Genomic DNA, 17,119 nt, shown 5'->3' with positions numbered 1-17,119 from the left:
AGGTGATGTAAGAGACGTGGGTTCAATCCCTGGGTCAGGAAGATTCTCTGGAGGAGGGCACGGCCATCCACTCCAGTATTCTTGTTTGGAGAATTTCATGGACAGAGGAGCCTGGTGGGCTACAATCCATAGGGTCGCAAAGAGTCAGACACGACTGCAGAAACTTTGCACACAAACACACGTACATCCAATAACATTTCTCTTCTTCAGGGGAACGCAACTCTGTTGCTTTTAATCCAAAGATTCAGAAACTTCTTCCCAAGATCCTCCTGGGAATGCCAGGGAATTCACTTCAGTGGTTCAGATGCACAAATACAGCTCGGGTCTCTCACCTCCAGACTTGCATTCTCACTCTTCAATCCCCCAGATGAGTGATAAAAGCCACTTTTGAAAACTTATAAGGAAAGGGTATATAAGCTCCAGTTTTCTATTAGACCCTGAGAAACTAAAAAGCACTTTTCAACTCCGCTGAGTCATTTATGTATGTAATCATCATGTCTTTTTATTATCTATATATCTGATGCTTTGACATCTGGGGTCTTGCTGACCCTAAAGTGACCACCCTTCCCAGGGCTAGTCAGTTCCTAGAGATAATAAAAACATTTGTTTACAAGTGTGCCATTTATATGCAAACCAACCAATCCAGGGACTTCCCTGCTGGTCCAGTGGCTAAGAGTCCATGTTCCCCAATGCAGGGGGCCTGAGTTCAATCCCTGGTCAAGGGACTAGATCCTACATGTCACAACTATAAATAAAAGTTAGCCACAACTAAAGATCCCACAGGCTGCAACAAAGATTGAAGATGTCACAAGTCACAGCTAAGACTCGGTGCAGCCAAATAACTATTTTAATATAAATGTTCCAATAATAACAGTGGTGAAGAATCTGCCTTCAATGCAGGAGCCCCAGGTTCGATCCCTGGGTTGGGAAGATCCCCTGGAGAAGGGAATGGCAACCCACTCCAGTATTCTTGCCTGGAGAATCCCATGGACAAAGGAGCCTGGAGGGACTAACCAATCCAGAGCCCACACTCCCACCATCTCTATTGGGCAGTCACACATTGAGCCTTAACCCCCCGGGACCAGGTACCAGACAAATAAAGGCAGTACTTGCCTGCCAGACTCAATGGAATCTTCTGAACTAGCCAACACTAACCTGCTTACTCCGCCAGCATTTCCAGCAAAAACCCCAGTAAGGGCTCTTGCCCACACACCCCCTCAGTCCCTCTGCTGTTTCCCACCTCGCCCTACATAGCACGGCAGGCCCCCCTCCTCCTGGGAACTGTGAGTAACCAGCTATCTTTCCAATAGTAACTGTCCCCCAAGCTGCTGGCCTCAGCACACCTGAATAGTAAGGAAAACCTACAATTAAAGTAATGTACATCTTATTAATGCATGTATATATATGGCATCCATATAAACAGTACCGATGAACCTATTTACAGAGCAGGAATGGAAACACAGATGTAGAGAACAGACTTGTGGACACCAGCAGGGAAGAAGAGGGGGGACAAATGGAGAGAGCAGAATTGACATAAATACACCATCACTCGTAAAACAGACAGGTGGTGGGAAACTGCTGAACCGCACAGGGCTCTCAGCTGGATGATCTGTGATGACCTGGATGGGTAGGATGAGGGCGCAGGGAGGCTTAAGAGGGAAGGGGTATCTGTCTACATAGAGCGGATTCACACTGTTGTGCAGCAGAAACACAACATTGCAGAGCAATTATACGCCAATTAAAAAATAGATAAGTTTAAAAAAAATAAAGCGGCATACATCTGCATATTACAGACATTTTACATGTTCATCTGCCTACTTGAAAGACTCTCAAGGAGAGGCCATGTCAATGACTACCTGCAAGTTCTTCAATAACACCTGCACGGCTGACAGGCGGGCCAATTCTGACTCCCATTCACTTAACTCACTCCCATTCATTTAATGGTGCCATTAAAAATATAAACATCTCAGAAAATGGTTTTGTGAAAGTTAACATAAAATTCATTCATTCGGATATGTATTGAGCATCTACAATATACCACGCAGTACTAGAGATTCAATAATAAGTCATGGTCCAGACCTCTAAGAGCTTCTAGTATAAAAAAAATTTGGTACCCATATATCACGCTATATTATGTAGAATATAGTAGGGAGTCAACCTGTTCCTGCCTCCTAGCTGTGGTGGGGGTGGGGTGCTTGGGGGCACCAGCAACAACATAGCCAAAAAGGAAGTTAAAGTACTGGCAAATGTAAAGGATGGAAAGATCCTTTTCATCCATGAATACCCTCCCTTTCTTCCTGAAACTCTGGCCTCTGACCCACCCAATTACCTCCATTTTTAGTAAGCAGGTTATGGTTGGTTAGCTGGGATGATTTCACTGGGTTCTAAACTTCCAAGAATTTCTTACATTAAAAAAAAAAAAAGTGACCTATATCTTCTGGGTCATCTGCAAGATTTGTCATATCTGCCTTCCATTCCTTGGCCAAGCAAGAAAGGGAGTCAAGCCAAAACAGACTGCTGGCCCAGAAGACATCCATGCCAGAGCAGGCACCACCAGTGGGATGGCCCAATGAAGGATGGTGATGGCCGAGGTGGGCTTGCTGGTCAAAATTGCTATATGTCAAATAGTCCCACTCCTTTGTGTTAAGGGGTAGGGAAGGCTTGTCACATGGAGCCACATGACAGGTTTTACCCAATGGGTTGGAAGCAGAAGAATGTGCATTGGTCACTTCTAGACCAAGACTGTAACTGCAAGAGTGAAACCCTGAAGCTGCATTGCCCAGTATGGCAGCCACCAGCCAAGTGTGGTTACCGAGCACTGGAAACGTGGCTGGTCCAAACTGAGATGTGCTATAAGCATGAAATACTCATGGGGAAATTATAACATGGGGCTAAATAAAAGACAGTATCAAAATTAATTTCACCTGAATCATCTTCATTTTGCCCTTTTAATGAGGCTCCTAGAAAAAGTATATATGCAGCTCAAATTATATTTCTATTAGACAGCACTGCCTTAGACTTTTTCCCTCCTCTTCTACAGTGACTGGGACTTTGCCAGATAAGGTTACTCCTGATGACCAGGGTCCTGAGGTGGGAATGACAATGATGTCAAGAGAGTCCTCCTGCAACCCTCAAAGCACATGCAGCATAAGCAAGAAATAGACCTTTAATTAATCTAAGCAACTAAGATCGGCTTTGCTCATTACCGTGGCATGACCCAGTCTATTCTGACTGATACAAGAAAGATGAAGACACTGGGAGTCAGTCGGGGTGGAGGTGGGGTAGGACATGCAGTAGGAAAGGGACACAGGAGAGAAGTTTCTCATGCCACGTCTTGTCTCTACTCATCTCTGCACATGTGTAAAAACATGTGCACACACACACACATACCTGTTTAAAGACACGAAACACTTGTTTTGCCCGGTGACACTTCAGACCCACCGGTGTCAGACAAGCTGCATGGATCTTATATGGGCTTCTCTGATAGCTCAGTTGGTAAAGAATCTGCCTGCAATGCAGGAGACCCCAGTTGGGTTCCTGGGTCGGGAAGATCCACTAGAGAAGGGATAGGCTACCCACTCCAGTATTCTTGGGCTTTCCTTGTGGCTCAACTGGTAAAGAATCCACCTGCAATGCAGGAGACCTGGGTTGGATCCCTGGGTTGGGAAGATCCCCTGGAGAAGGGAAAGACTACCCACTCAGGTAATCTGGCCTGGAGAATTCCATGGACTATACAATCCATGGGTCTGCAAAGAGTCAGACTTGACTAAGTGACTTTCACTTCACTTTTCTGTGGGGATTGTTAACATTCGGGTTGTCGGCTTCTCTGTGTAGCATCCACCTGTGCTGGCATGTTTTTGGCTCATGCCTGCCCACTGAACCATGCCTGATATTTTACTTCTAGGGCAGACCATCACCAGAATGCCACATTCAACCTGTGTCCTTGATTCAATCAGGACCCACAGTGATAGTGCAGGGAAAAGTGATCCTGAGATGAACATCTGAAGGGAATTTTGAGAAGGGTGCCCTGCCACCTTAGGGTGAACTTCTGGTCTTCAGTGAACACTGCGGAAGAGGGATCATAAAATCCTGTTGTGAAGGAGGTGTGAGTGATGTTTACAAAGATAAACTTGCCAAGAACCAGAAGTCCAGATTCCTTTACCATTCACCTATCAGCTACTGTCCTCATTCCCTGCTTCCATGACAGGTGTTTTAGCTACAACAGAATATTTAATTAACAGAAGGGGGCACCCTTCTCAGAATTCCCTTCAGATGTTCATCTCAGGATCACTTTTCCCTGCACTATCACTGTGGGTCCTGATTGAATCAAGGACACAGGTTGAATGTGGCATTCTGGTGATGGTCTGCCCTAGAAGTAAAATATCAGGTGTGGTTCCGTGGGCAGGCGTGAGCTAAAATTAACAGGTTCAAAATAGGAAATTTCTTTTTCACATAAAAAGAGGTCCAGGGATAGTGAGTCCAGGGCTAGAGTAGTGATTCAATAAAGGCATTAAGGACCCAGACTCCACTCATCTTTCCTTCCATCTTCCGAAGCAGGTTGGCACACTACCTCATGGTTGTAAAATGGCTGCTTCAGCTCCAGCATCATGTCTACCTTCCAGATGGGAAGAAGAAAAGGGTAGGAACTAGCTTCAGTTTCATCCCTGTGGCACAAAATGTAGAACAGGTGCCCAGTCCTCACACTTGGGGAAGAAGGGTCATATTTCAGAGAGGTGGGTACCTTCTTCTCCTAAATCCACGGGCCTTGATTCAGGGCTTCATCAGCTGGGAACCTTTTTGAAATCTTTGTGTTTAGAGGGGTCTTTTTTGTAATATGCACAAAAGCACTGTTTATGCTAGTGGACTTGGACCTAGTAGCCTTGGTTGAAGGGCCTCTGCCTCACACCCTCCAAGGATGCCCCTAGGCAGCTGTAATGCTCACTTTTCCTGTAAAAGTGACCAACAGTTTGGAAAACAGTGCCTTGGGGTTAGAGTGTGTAGCCCACGGTGGGTCATCCCCACACGATCTCCAGCCCTATGCTCATCCTGATCCCCATCTCTTGCCCACAAACATCACCACCACCACCATCCAGAAACACAACAGGTTCTTACTGATCCTTATGGCAGCAGTTCATTCCCACCAAAACCTTAGCAGATAATGACCAAGAATTATTGGGAGCCCCTGATACTAAGAGGCCACCATGGGAGTAGCAAAGCTTTTCCTGGTGCTCCAGGGCCAAGGGCAGTGATGGGGCTGAGAGAAGAGGGCGGCTCTCTGGAGGCAGGATGTCTCACTCCTGCTACCCCACTGCCAATTCTGGTTCAGTTCCAGAGGTCGGACAGGGTTTTCTGCCACCCGTCCCTCCCCCGCCCACTCTGAGCGGGAAGTGGGACCCATTCCATAAACACAACTCTCACAAATGGCATTTCTGGCTGGGAAAACTGCCCTGCAGCAAAAAGAGCCAGAGCTAATTTAGTGCTCACTTCTCATCAGCTGAAATGTTTTTATTTTGGGAGCGAATTGGTGAGCCATAATTATTATTGATCTCTGTGACAGCAATCAGAGAAAGCGTTCGTGTACCCTCGAAAGAGCAGGACCAGAAATAGATGCAGTGTCTCTCTCAACCAGTTAGAGCTTCTACTTGCTCTAAATTGATTTTAGAGCTGACGTGCCATTTAAAGAAAAATAATGATAATAAAGTTCTACAGAGTGAATCTGGACATCCTAATCCCTCCCCTGTCAGTATTTATGGAGCACCCGCTGAGGTCTAGCTATACAGTCTTAGAGAACAGTCTTACCTGACTTTCAACAGATGGGTGTTAATGGGATATTTATTTACAGAGCAAAATTAAATTGGAGCTGCATCTTAATGCACAATTTACATAATCAGCTTTGTTCTGAACTGATGAGCTGTTTTCCATAGCACTTGGGACCCTTCAGTCACAGCTGCCTCAAAGCCACAGCCACTGGGAATGGAGATTAAACAGTTTCCTCAAGCCAGGAGTCTTGATGAGGGTCTATTCACCCATACCAGAGACCTCGTCATTTCTCTACACACTGGCAAATGATCAAAGATTCATGTTCATTTCTTGCCACCATTTGGCACCAAAAGAAAGATGTTCAGTTTGTATTTGGAAACCATTACAGTCATGGATAATCTCACCTTCACGTCTGTAAAGTTTATGGCATTTCAATTTCTTAATGCCTCACACTCCAAACAGCACACATAATTACCAATGAACCACACCATGTGCCTGGGGAGCCTGGAGGAAATCTAATGATGAATTTCATTGTAATACTTGTGCACAGAAAGCTGGTTTCCAGGGAGAGTGGATCATAGCAAGATGGATTCAGAGCCTGGAGGCATACAGGGAGTAAACGACCAAGGCGAGAGAACTGAATCCTCAATAAGGACCTGTCATCTCCTTACCTGACCCCAGCCCAACGGCAGTGTGTTGGCCAAATACTTCCTTGTCTTTCCAACCCATCTGATCTGCACCAGCTCCCTAGTGGATGGCGCTGCCCCTGAGAGACGTCAGAGCAGTGAACACTTTCATGGAAACTCAAGCTCTTTCAGTATGCTCTGTTCAGTCCTGAAGAGATAGCAATCATCACAGGCCCTTACCATCCTTTACAGATGAGAGAATTGAGCCCTAGAAAAGGTAAGTAATTAGCCCCCAGCCCCCTAGTGGAGTAAATCAAGTAACCAGAACATGAACTCAGTCTGTCTCCAGAGCACAAGGCACTTACTCACCCTGCTGTATGCAGCCTCCTGAAGCAAACAGCACAGACAGTTCTACTCTCAAACCTGAGGTTCCGAGAAGAGAAATCAGAGGAGGCTGAAAAATGAGGCTTCTATCACCCAGGGCTGTATTTGCTTACCTTGATTCTTACCTTGGGCAAACAAAAAGTTCTTATAGGAAAGGTTGATGTAAATTATTTATTTATCCATTCATTCATTTATTCATTACAGTATGGCTTGTAAGCTATAGTTAAGACATAATAGGTCAAAGTCATACCCCCTGGGGAACAAGCAATATACACCACTGGGATCTCTACAAATTTGGGATTTCGTGATGTCGTCTAGTTACCTAAATAAACTTCAGTTCTAACAGAAAGATCTATATATAGGAAACACTCCTAAAAGTCACCGAGCTTATTAGAGACAACCAAATGCAGGAGGAGAAATACTCACTTGGTGGGGTGGGGGCCGGCGGGGGGTTCTATAGATTCTTCCACTCTCTAGGCATAAGACCCACGTGGACCTGAGTTTCAGGGTGGGATAAGTGGCTATCGACATCCGTTCACTCTTAAACACCTTACTCAGTTCCACTGCGGACTCCACACTCGCTCTAGGGTGATCCAGAAACAAACAGATGAGAGCAGGAAGGTGCTCAGTTTCCCCAGGGCGTCCAGGAAGGTAAGCCCTGCACAAGATACAAAATGAGGAAAGGTCAGACTCTGACTTCTCACTCGGGTACCCTTCCATGATTCCGTCTGCGGGGGACCCACAGTCTTCAGCTAAACGTGCTCCAGTCCTTCACCTTGTAGCGCTCCATGTATCAGACCATTCCTGCCTCCTACTGCTTTACTAAAATTGGCCTCATCTGTCCCTTTCCCCGAGGATCCTGCTCTCCATCCTCTGATAGTGGGCACTAAAAGTTCAGGTGACCTTTTGCAGAGATAGTTAGCTCTTCATTAGGAGCCCTCTCGAGGTACAGTGGGCCTCCCAGGTGGCTCAGTGCTAAAGAATCCACCTGCCGTTACAGGACACCTGAGTCCAATCCCTGCATCAGGAAGATCCCCTGAAGAAGTAAATGCAACCCACTCCAGTGTTCTTGCCTGGAGAATCCCATGGACAGAGGAGCCTGGTGGGCTGTAGTCCACAGGACTGCAAAAGAATTGGACACAACTGCGTGACTAAACAACAATAACAAGAGATACAGTGCTTAAATCTCAGTTGTGTTTCTAATGGTGTCAATTTCAGGCCAAGGTAGCAACTTGAGTGAATGAGAAAAAAAAGAGAGAGATGACCACTTCAGTAGATTGGATGGTGGCCCCCCAAATTATGTACGTGTCCTAACACCCAGAAACTGTGGAGGTGACCTTATTTTGAAAAGGAGCCTTTATAAATATAATTAAGTTAGGATCTCAGGAGAAAATCTTCCTGGATTACCCAGAGGGCTCCTACATACAGTAACAAATTCTTACAATAAATAGGAGGCTGAGTGCCGAAGAATTAAAGCTTCTGAATTGTGGTGTTAGAAAAGACTCTTGAGAGTCCCTTGAACGGCAAGAAGACCAAACCAGTCAATCCTAACGGAAATCAACCCAATGAATATTCACTGGAAGGACGGATGCTGAAGCTGAAGCTCCAATACTCTGGCCACTTGATGAGAAGAACTGACTCCTTAGAAAAGACCCTGATGCTGGGAAAGATCGAAGGCAGGAGAAGGGAATGACAGGATGAGATGGTTGGATGGCATCACTGACTCAATGCACATGAGTTTGAGCAAACCCTGGGAGATGGTGAAGGACAGGGGAGACTGGCGTGCTGCAGTCCGTGGGGTCGCAAAGAGTTGGACACGACTGAGGGACTGAACAATAATATGAGAAACAGAGGAGACAGACACAGAGGAGAACACCATGAAAAGACGGAGGCAGAGGCTGGGGTGATGAAGTCACAAGCCAAGAAGCACCGGGAGCCACCAGAACCTGGAAAAGACAAGGAAGGATTCTCCCCTCATGAGCTTTCAGATTTTAGACTCACACTTGGACAGCTGTCTCCCAGGGGGCAGCCCAGTATTCTCTGTGGCATGCCTCCCTACCAAACCCACATGCCTATGGTGGGAAGAAAGTGTGTCAGTCGCTTAGTCATGTCTGACTCTTTGCGACCGTGTAAACTGTAGCCTGCCAGGCTCCTCTGTCCAGGGGATTCTCTAGGCAAGAATACTGGAGTGGGTTGCCATTCCCTTCTCTAGGGGATCTTCCTGATTGAACCTGGGTCTCCCACATGGCAGATAGATTCTTTACCGTCTGAGCTACCCGGGAAGCCCATGGTGGGAAGAAGGTGGGGAGCAAATACCAATATTCTTGTGACCCCAGATTGGGAGGGTAGATTCGGAGAAATAAAATATCTAGCACCAGGACCTTAAGAGAGAAAGTCACAATTTCCTAAGATACTGGAGAAAAGGTTTAACATAACAGAGGGGATTAATGGGATCAAGAAATAATGGAATTAAAATGAGAAAAGGCACGCTTGGGCAAATTCACGACTGCAAGAACTAAAATTAGACTGTGCAATGATTTCTATAGGTGGATGATGGAAGACTTGTCACTCAGCACATTTAAGGCTAAATCAGTCTGCAGGAGACAAATTAGAGATACGAGATGCATCACCCAGGCCGTTATTCAAATGATTCAGAAAGAAAAAGAAAACCACTCTTTGGGACTAAACCAGTTCTCCCATCTGAAAAAAAGAAATCTGCATTTGATCTTCATGGGGATGGAATTTACCTGGCAATTGCTTGCCTACTTTTTTGCATAAACCCGGATTTTGAAATGCACTTAACTTTCTCTGGAGTACCTTGTTGAGGTCAGGAAAACATGCTCTGCCAGCAAGACAATCAAATCACCATAAAGACAGTTTCAACGGATTCCAAGAGCTCTGGGAACCAAAGGTCTCTGTCTAGGGTGCTCTGAGAGGTGAAATGCAGGCAGGGGGAGTTTGTGGGCAGGGACTGAGGCTCCCTTGCAGCCTCATCATCTTTCTCCACCCACCTCAACCACACATCAGGGGGGATTATTCTGAGGGCCATGATGCCATTGCTTGGAGGATCCCAGCCCTGTGGAGTCATCTGATCAACCTCCTGGGCCACAGTGGGCTCCTCTGTGGGAGAAGGCGGGAGGGGGAGTGACCCCTCCCTGCCCCATCCTCCCAAAATTCAGTCCCGATTGTCCTCCCCACTGAGGCTGAGGCAGGGACTGTTCTTTGCCTTCCTCAAAATCAGATTTTACCCATGATTTGCACAAGCTCCTTTACTGGAATGAGCAATTCCCATCAGCAAGGAGTCCTCCTCCATTCTGCTTGCTTGTACACGTGTTTGCCTGCCAGCCCCTGCCTCCATTCTGAGCCCGCCTCCACTCACCTTCTGCCTGGATGCTCAGCTCAGCCACACTGGCGTCCTGCCTCAGGGCCTTTGAACATGCCATTCCCCTGCCAGGAGAAGTGTCCCCTGCCCATTTCTAACTCTGTAGCTTCTCCTCTCCATTCTGATCTCAGCTTGGACATCTCAAAGGGACCTTTCACTCTGCTTTCCAGTCAGCACACGAGGACCTCAGAAGTTGTCCTCACAAGGAAAAACTTTACAATCTGAAAATCAACAACTCTTCTCTGTCTGCCAAGAACTGAGGTCACAGGAAAAACCACTGCCCCTGAACTGCAGAGACAGAGAGAGGATAACAGAGAACCACAAATTACAGGAGCAGAAACGCCCCTGAGAACCAGTGCTGAGACAGGAATCTCTGAACTGTAACTGATGAGTCGCTGGAGGCTCTGAGTGGACGACTCCGAGAGGGACCCAGTCTTGAGGGAACCCTCACACTCTCCTGAGTTTCAGGAGCTCCTGCAGATTTTCCTGGTGAAGATCAAAGAAAAATCCTCTCCCACTTCCAGCAGGGAGAAGGGAAAGGTAGCCACTGTGAAATACACTGGAACACTGTTCTTCTAAAGGAGGTCTTCCCTCAGGAGGGACTGTTTCGCCAGCGCCTAACCTGCTGGGGTTTTACCAGAGCCCAGCCTACCTTGGGGAAGGGAGATACTCAACTGCAGCCCCCTCTAGCAATCCTGTCCCACCTAAAGGTGGGGGGTGGGAGTGAGATGCACTTGTGAAGGTCAGACCCCAGAATCGCCAACAGGCTGACACTAGGATGATACAGTGCTTCCTCTCTCCACACCTTCACAATGCGTCAACATATCACATCCCGTATCACATCTCATCACATATCACCTCAGTATCACATCACATATCACATCAGTATCACATCAGTATCACATCGATATCATCTCAATATCACATCACACCATATAAACATCACATCAATATCACATCACATATCACATCAATATCACATCACATAAACATCACATCACATATCACATCTCATCCCATATCACATCAGTATCACATCACATATCACCTCAGTATCACATCACATATCACATCAGTATCACATCAGTATCACTTCGATATCACCTCAATATCACATCACATCATATAAACATCACATCAATATCACATCACATATCACATCAATATCACATCACATAAACATCACATCACATATCACATCTCATCCCATATCACATCAGTATCACATATCACCTCAGTATCACATCACATCATATAAACATCACATATCACATCTCATCCCATATCACATCATGTCACATATCACCTCAGTATCACATCACATATCACATCAATATCACATCGATATCACATCACATCATATAAACGTCACATCAATATCACATCACATATCACATCAATATCACATCACATATCACATCATATAAACATCACATCAATATCACATCACATCAATATCATATCGATATCACATCACATATCACACATCAATATCACATCACATCATATAAACATCACATCACATATTACATCACATATCACATCAATATCACATCACATATCATACCTTCCTAACTCATCAATATACACATCATATATAAACAGGGGATAACAATAAAGAACATCACACCCCACACCTTATTTAAGAAGTCTCAAAGAGGCCTTTCCTGACAATACTGTCTCAAACCATACACAATCCATAGCATTTAGCACTGCCTAAGATCAATAACCTCAGATATGCAAATGACACCACCCTTATGGCAGAAAATGAAGAGGAACCAAAAAGCCTCTTGAGGAAAGTAAAAGAGGAAAGTGAAAAAGTTGGCTTAAAACTCAACATTCAGAAAACTAAGATCATGGCATCTGGTCCCATCACTTCATGGCAAATAGATGGGGAAACAGTGGAAGCAGTGTTAGACTTTATTTTGGGGGGCTCCAAAATCACTACTGATGGTGACTGCAGCCATGAAATTAAAAGACGCTTACTCCTTGGAAGGAAAGTTATGACCAAACTAGATAGCATATTAAAAAGCAGAGACATTACTTTGCCAACAAAGGTCCATTTGGTCAAGGCTACGGTTTTTCCAGTGGTCATGTATGGATGTGAGAGTTGGACTGTGAAGAAAGCTGAGCGCCGAAAAATTGATGCTTTTGAACTGTGGAGTTGGAGAAGACTCTTGAGAGTCCCTTGGACTACAAGGAGATCCAACCAGTCCATCCTAAAGGAGATCAGTCCTGAGTGTTCATTGGAAGGACTGATGCTGAAGCTGAAACTCCAGTACTTTGGCCACCTCATGCAAAGAGTTGACTCATTGGTAAAGATCCTGATGCTGGGAGGGATTAGGGGCAGGAGGAGAAGGGGACAACAGAGGATGAGAGGGCTGGATGGCATCACTGACTCAATGGACATGAGTTTGAGTAAACTCCAGGAGTTGGTGATGGAGAGAGAGGCCTGGCATGCTGCGATTCATGGGGTCGCAAAGAGTCGGACACGACTGAGTGACTGAACTGAGCTGATACTATACAGTCCATGGAATTCTCCAGGCTAGAATACTGGAGTGGGTAGCCTTTCCCTTCTACAGGGGATCTTCCCAACCCAAGGATTGAACCCAGGTCTCCCACATTGCAGGCAGATTCTTTACCAACTGAGCTATCAGGGAAGCCCCATCTGAGTCCCAAGGCTGTAAGCAAATCTGTCTTTTGCTCCAGAGGGAAACACTCTCTATCTCAAGGTTGTTCAATATACAAACATCCTGAAAGCATAGTCTGAAACAAAGGACATTGAATGCCTGGCTTGCCAGGTATACAGAAATTCCCTGTGGTCAAGTGACTGAGAATCCGCCTGCCGATGCAGGGGATACAGGTCTGATCCCTGGCCCGGGAGGATTCTGCATGCTGAGAGGCAACTAAGCCTCACACCTGAGAGGCCGTGCTCTGCCACAAGGGAAGCCACCAGAAAGAGAAGCCCACACACAGCAACTGGAGAGTAGCCCCGGCTCACTGCAACTAGAGAAAGCCCGTGTGCAGCAACAAAGATCCAGCACAGCCGGAAAAAAATAAATGCTTTAAAAAAAAAAAGCAAGACTTTTATACATTGTCTCTCCAACTAGCAGCAACGTTCCCTAATCTGGACTCCATCCCAGTCTCTGTACACATATGTAATCTAGGAAGTGGTTATGTTCTGCCAACTAGTAGTCTACAAACCCTAACAACTAAAACAACACGAAACTCTGGGGGCGGCGGCAGAGGCAAGGACATAGACCCCAGTGTGTCTCAGCATTGGGCGGTTGCCTGTCTGATGTAGCAATTCTCACTTCTCTGCCCTCCTGCTCCCGTGGCTTGTTTCTCATCTGCTGCTGTTAAACACAATAAGACTGCTGAGATCAGAGAAGAGTGTTCAGTCACATCAGCTTTTGATGGCACTGACTTCAGCATTCTGATAATTTGGACTTGACATAATCCAGTGCTGGGGGACACTTGAGATCAGACCTCATTAGCAAAGGGAAGGAAAGCTTTTGGTTTTTAGCTACACTGTCAGCAGATGAATGTGTGTAGAACCTTTCTTCCAAGTTGTCTCTTGAGTTGCTTATTTACTGAGCACCTACTGTGTGCCAGACACCATGCCAAGCAGGACTAATTCCTAGATGATTAAAATTGTCTTGAAGGAATTCTCAGGCTGAGAGGAAGGACAGATACAAAACCAAACTACATGGTAGTATGGTGAATGATTTGATAAAGGAATATTCATGGGGAATTCCCTGGTGGTCCAGTAGTTGGTTAGGACTCCAAGTTCTCACTGCTTAGGGCCCTGATTAGGGAGCTAAAATCCCACAAACCATGTAGCTTGGCCAAAACATTTAAGGAAAAAACAACAATAACAACAAAAAAGTCACGGCCAAGAGTTCAGTGAGGATACAAAAGATGGTCATTGGCCTAAACTTAAATTTCCAAGAAGGCTTCCTAACACAGATGATTCTTGAATTGAGTCTTAAAGGGTGACTGAGAATTGCAAGACAGAAAGGCATACAAGATACAAAAGAATGTTTCAGGTACAAAGAACTGTGTGGGCAAAGAATGATACCAAGACAGGAGCTGAAGAAAGGAGCTTGGATTTTCTTTCATAAGTTTTTTTGCATCATGGTATGGGCTACAGTCCATAGGGTTACAGCGTCAGACATGACTGAAGGGACTTAGCATGCACACACGTGTGGTAAATGGCATCTGTGTGAAATACAGGGCTTCCCCAGTGGCTCAGCTGGGAAGAAACTGCCTGCAATGTGGGAGACCTGGGTTTGATCCCTGGGTTGGGAAGATGCTTTGGAGGAGGAAATGGCAACCCATTCCAGTATTCTTGCCTGAAGAATTCCACAGACAGAGGAGCCTGGCGGGCTACAGTCCACCGGGTCACAAAGAGCTGGACACGACTCAGCAACTGAGCACACACACTGGCTACAGCGCAGAAAGGATTTGCTGAGGATCTGACCCCAATAGATTAGGCATCGTCTGATGAGGACTGGAGCCGGGTCAGCGGTCTCACAGATCAAGAGTAACAGTCAAGTTCAAGAAACATTAAGGAAGAAAAACTGGCCTAATTTGGCGATTTACTACAGGGGGAAAAGAAGGGAGAAAACGTGGTCTAGTTTTCTGGTTTCTAGCCTGGATATTGAACAAATGTATAAATACACAAGTCTACTTTGTCCAAAAGATTAAGATCTTTCCCCTTTAATCATATCACACAAAGAGAACGACAGGGCCTGCTTGTTTGCTTTTTTTTAAGATTTCCGACTTCAGACAAACAAAGAAAACACTGAGGCCTTTTGGCATCCTCTCTTCCTTTCCCAGTTCCTATCTGATTATCACAGCCAATACTCTTAAAGAAACAGAATTTTTAAAAAAAAATTTTTTAAGAAATTTGGCTTCCTGTGTGACAGCCTGATATTAAACTCTCTTCAGCTTGGGGCCACCTCTCCATCTGTCGGATCTCAGAACGCTGCAAGGGGCCTTCATCAGCATAAGCAGCCTCTTTGCTTCCATTCTTCCCAAGACTCCAGGTCTCAAGATAACCGTGTGGGTCTCAAATCTTCCAGATGACCCTGAGATTAATAAAGCTAGCCACTTAGGCATTGTCGATTCATCACACTGTACAGCTCTAGGGAGCGCATCTCTGAATACTTCTAAATCGGGGTGGCTTTAAACACACCAAATGGCAACATCAATGTTTCTTGGAGATGCACAAAAGAGTTCAGAAAGCTACACTGCTACATCTACCCTGGACCCAACAGGCCTTTTTCACGCCCCTGGCAGGCCGGACCTTGGATGTTGTTTGCTCTGTAGTCACGAAGCTGTGTTCAACTCTTCTGTAACCCCACGGACTGTAGCCCACCAGGCTCCTCTGTCCATGGGGTTCTCCAGGCAAGAATACAGGAGTGGGTTGCCATTTCCTTCTCCAGGGGGTCTTCCCGACCCAGGGATCAAACCTGTGTCTCCTCCATTGCAGGCAGCTTCTTCATCACTGCACCACCTGAGAAGACAGACCTCAAATAGCACTAGCCAATTCTGGATGCTCCAAGAACTGCAAAAAAAAAAAAAAAAAAAAAAAAAAAAAAAAATTCACCTCCTATAAACCAAACTTATGTTTCTTGAAAAAGAAAGTAAAAATTGCTCAGTCATGTCCAATTCTTTGCGACCCCAGGGACTATACAGTCCATGTAATTCTCCAGGCAAGAATACTGGAGTGGGTAGCCTATTCCTTCTCCAGGGGATCTTCCCAACCCAGGGATGGAACCCAGGTCTCCCACATTGCAGGCAGATTCTTTACCAGCTGAGCCACAATGTTTCTTACATAACAACAAATGTAATGTATGGATCTTGTTTGGATCAAACAGATAATGGGAGACATTTTATTATGGATCAGATATTAGATGATATTCAGGAACTACAGTTAATTTGGATAGGTGTATGATTATAACACGATGAAGTGAAGTGAAAGTTGCTCAGTCATGTCTGACTCTTTCCAACAGTCCATAGAATTCTCCAGGCCAGAATACTAGAGTGGGTAGCCTTTCCCTTCTCAGGGGATATTCCCAACCCAGAGCTCAAACCCAGGTCTCCTGCATTGCAGGTGGATTCTTTACCAGCTGAGCCACCAGGGAAGCCTGAATTATATTAAAATGTCTACCAGTGATACATCCTGAAACACTTGTGTGACATCCAGGATTTGCGTTGAAAAACTCTACCCAAAAAAAAAAAAAAAAAAAACACCAAATCAGAGCAGTAAATGAAGATGGGCTCATTGATCTACAGAAGATGCATAATGGAGGTATAGGGAATTACCATATTTTCTATGTGTGTATGAGAAAATTTCCACTTTATTCTGCTTCTGCTTCTGCTTCAGGCATTGATCACCTATTAGATTTCTCAGCATCACATTTATCCCAACTTGCATTTATTTTAGCAAGCAAGTGGGGCTGTGTGATTCTCTTCCAAACCATTAACCTTGTTGCATTAACATAATAATCATAGATACCATTACTTAGTGTTTATTACATTCCACACACTAAGTTCACCATTTTGTATACATTAACTTATCCAATCCTCACAATAAATCTGTGTTTAAGAGCATAAAGAGGAGCTCAGATGCTGAATTGAGACAGCTCTTCCAGGACCACCAAAAATCATGCTATACCAACTAAAAAATCCTCAAAAGTATTTGAGGTAGTTTTCTATGAATCGCTCTAATTTCTGTATTTTTAAAGATACACACACAAAAATATTATAATAATAATGGGTAAAACATATTGAGTGCTTCCAACATGGTCCCTAATAAGCACTTTGCATGTACCATCTCATCTGATTTGCACAACAACCTTTAAGGTATATAGTGGATGTTTAGCGGAAGAAGTGCACTAGGGTCCCAACCAAATGCTCTCCTGCATCCTCGTCTGTCAGAGCTCCTGCATCAAGAGAG

This window comes from Muntiacus reevesi, chromosome 11 (assembly GCF_963930625.1).
Source record: "Muntiacus reevesi chromosome 11, mMunRee1.1, whole genome shotgun sequence".
NCBI classification, from domain to species: Eukaryota; Metazoa; Chordata; class Mammalia; order Artiodactyla; family Cervidae; genus Muntiacus; species Muntiacus reevesi.
Note: the sequence above shows the minus strand (reverse complement) of the source record.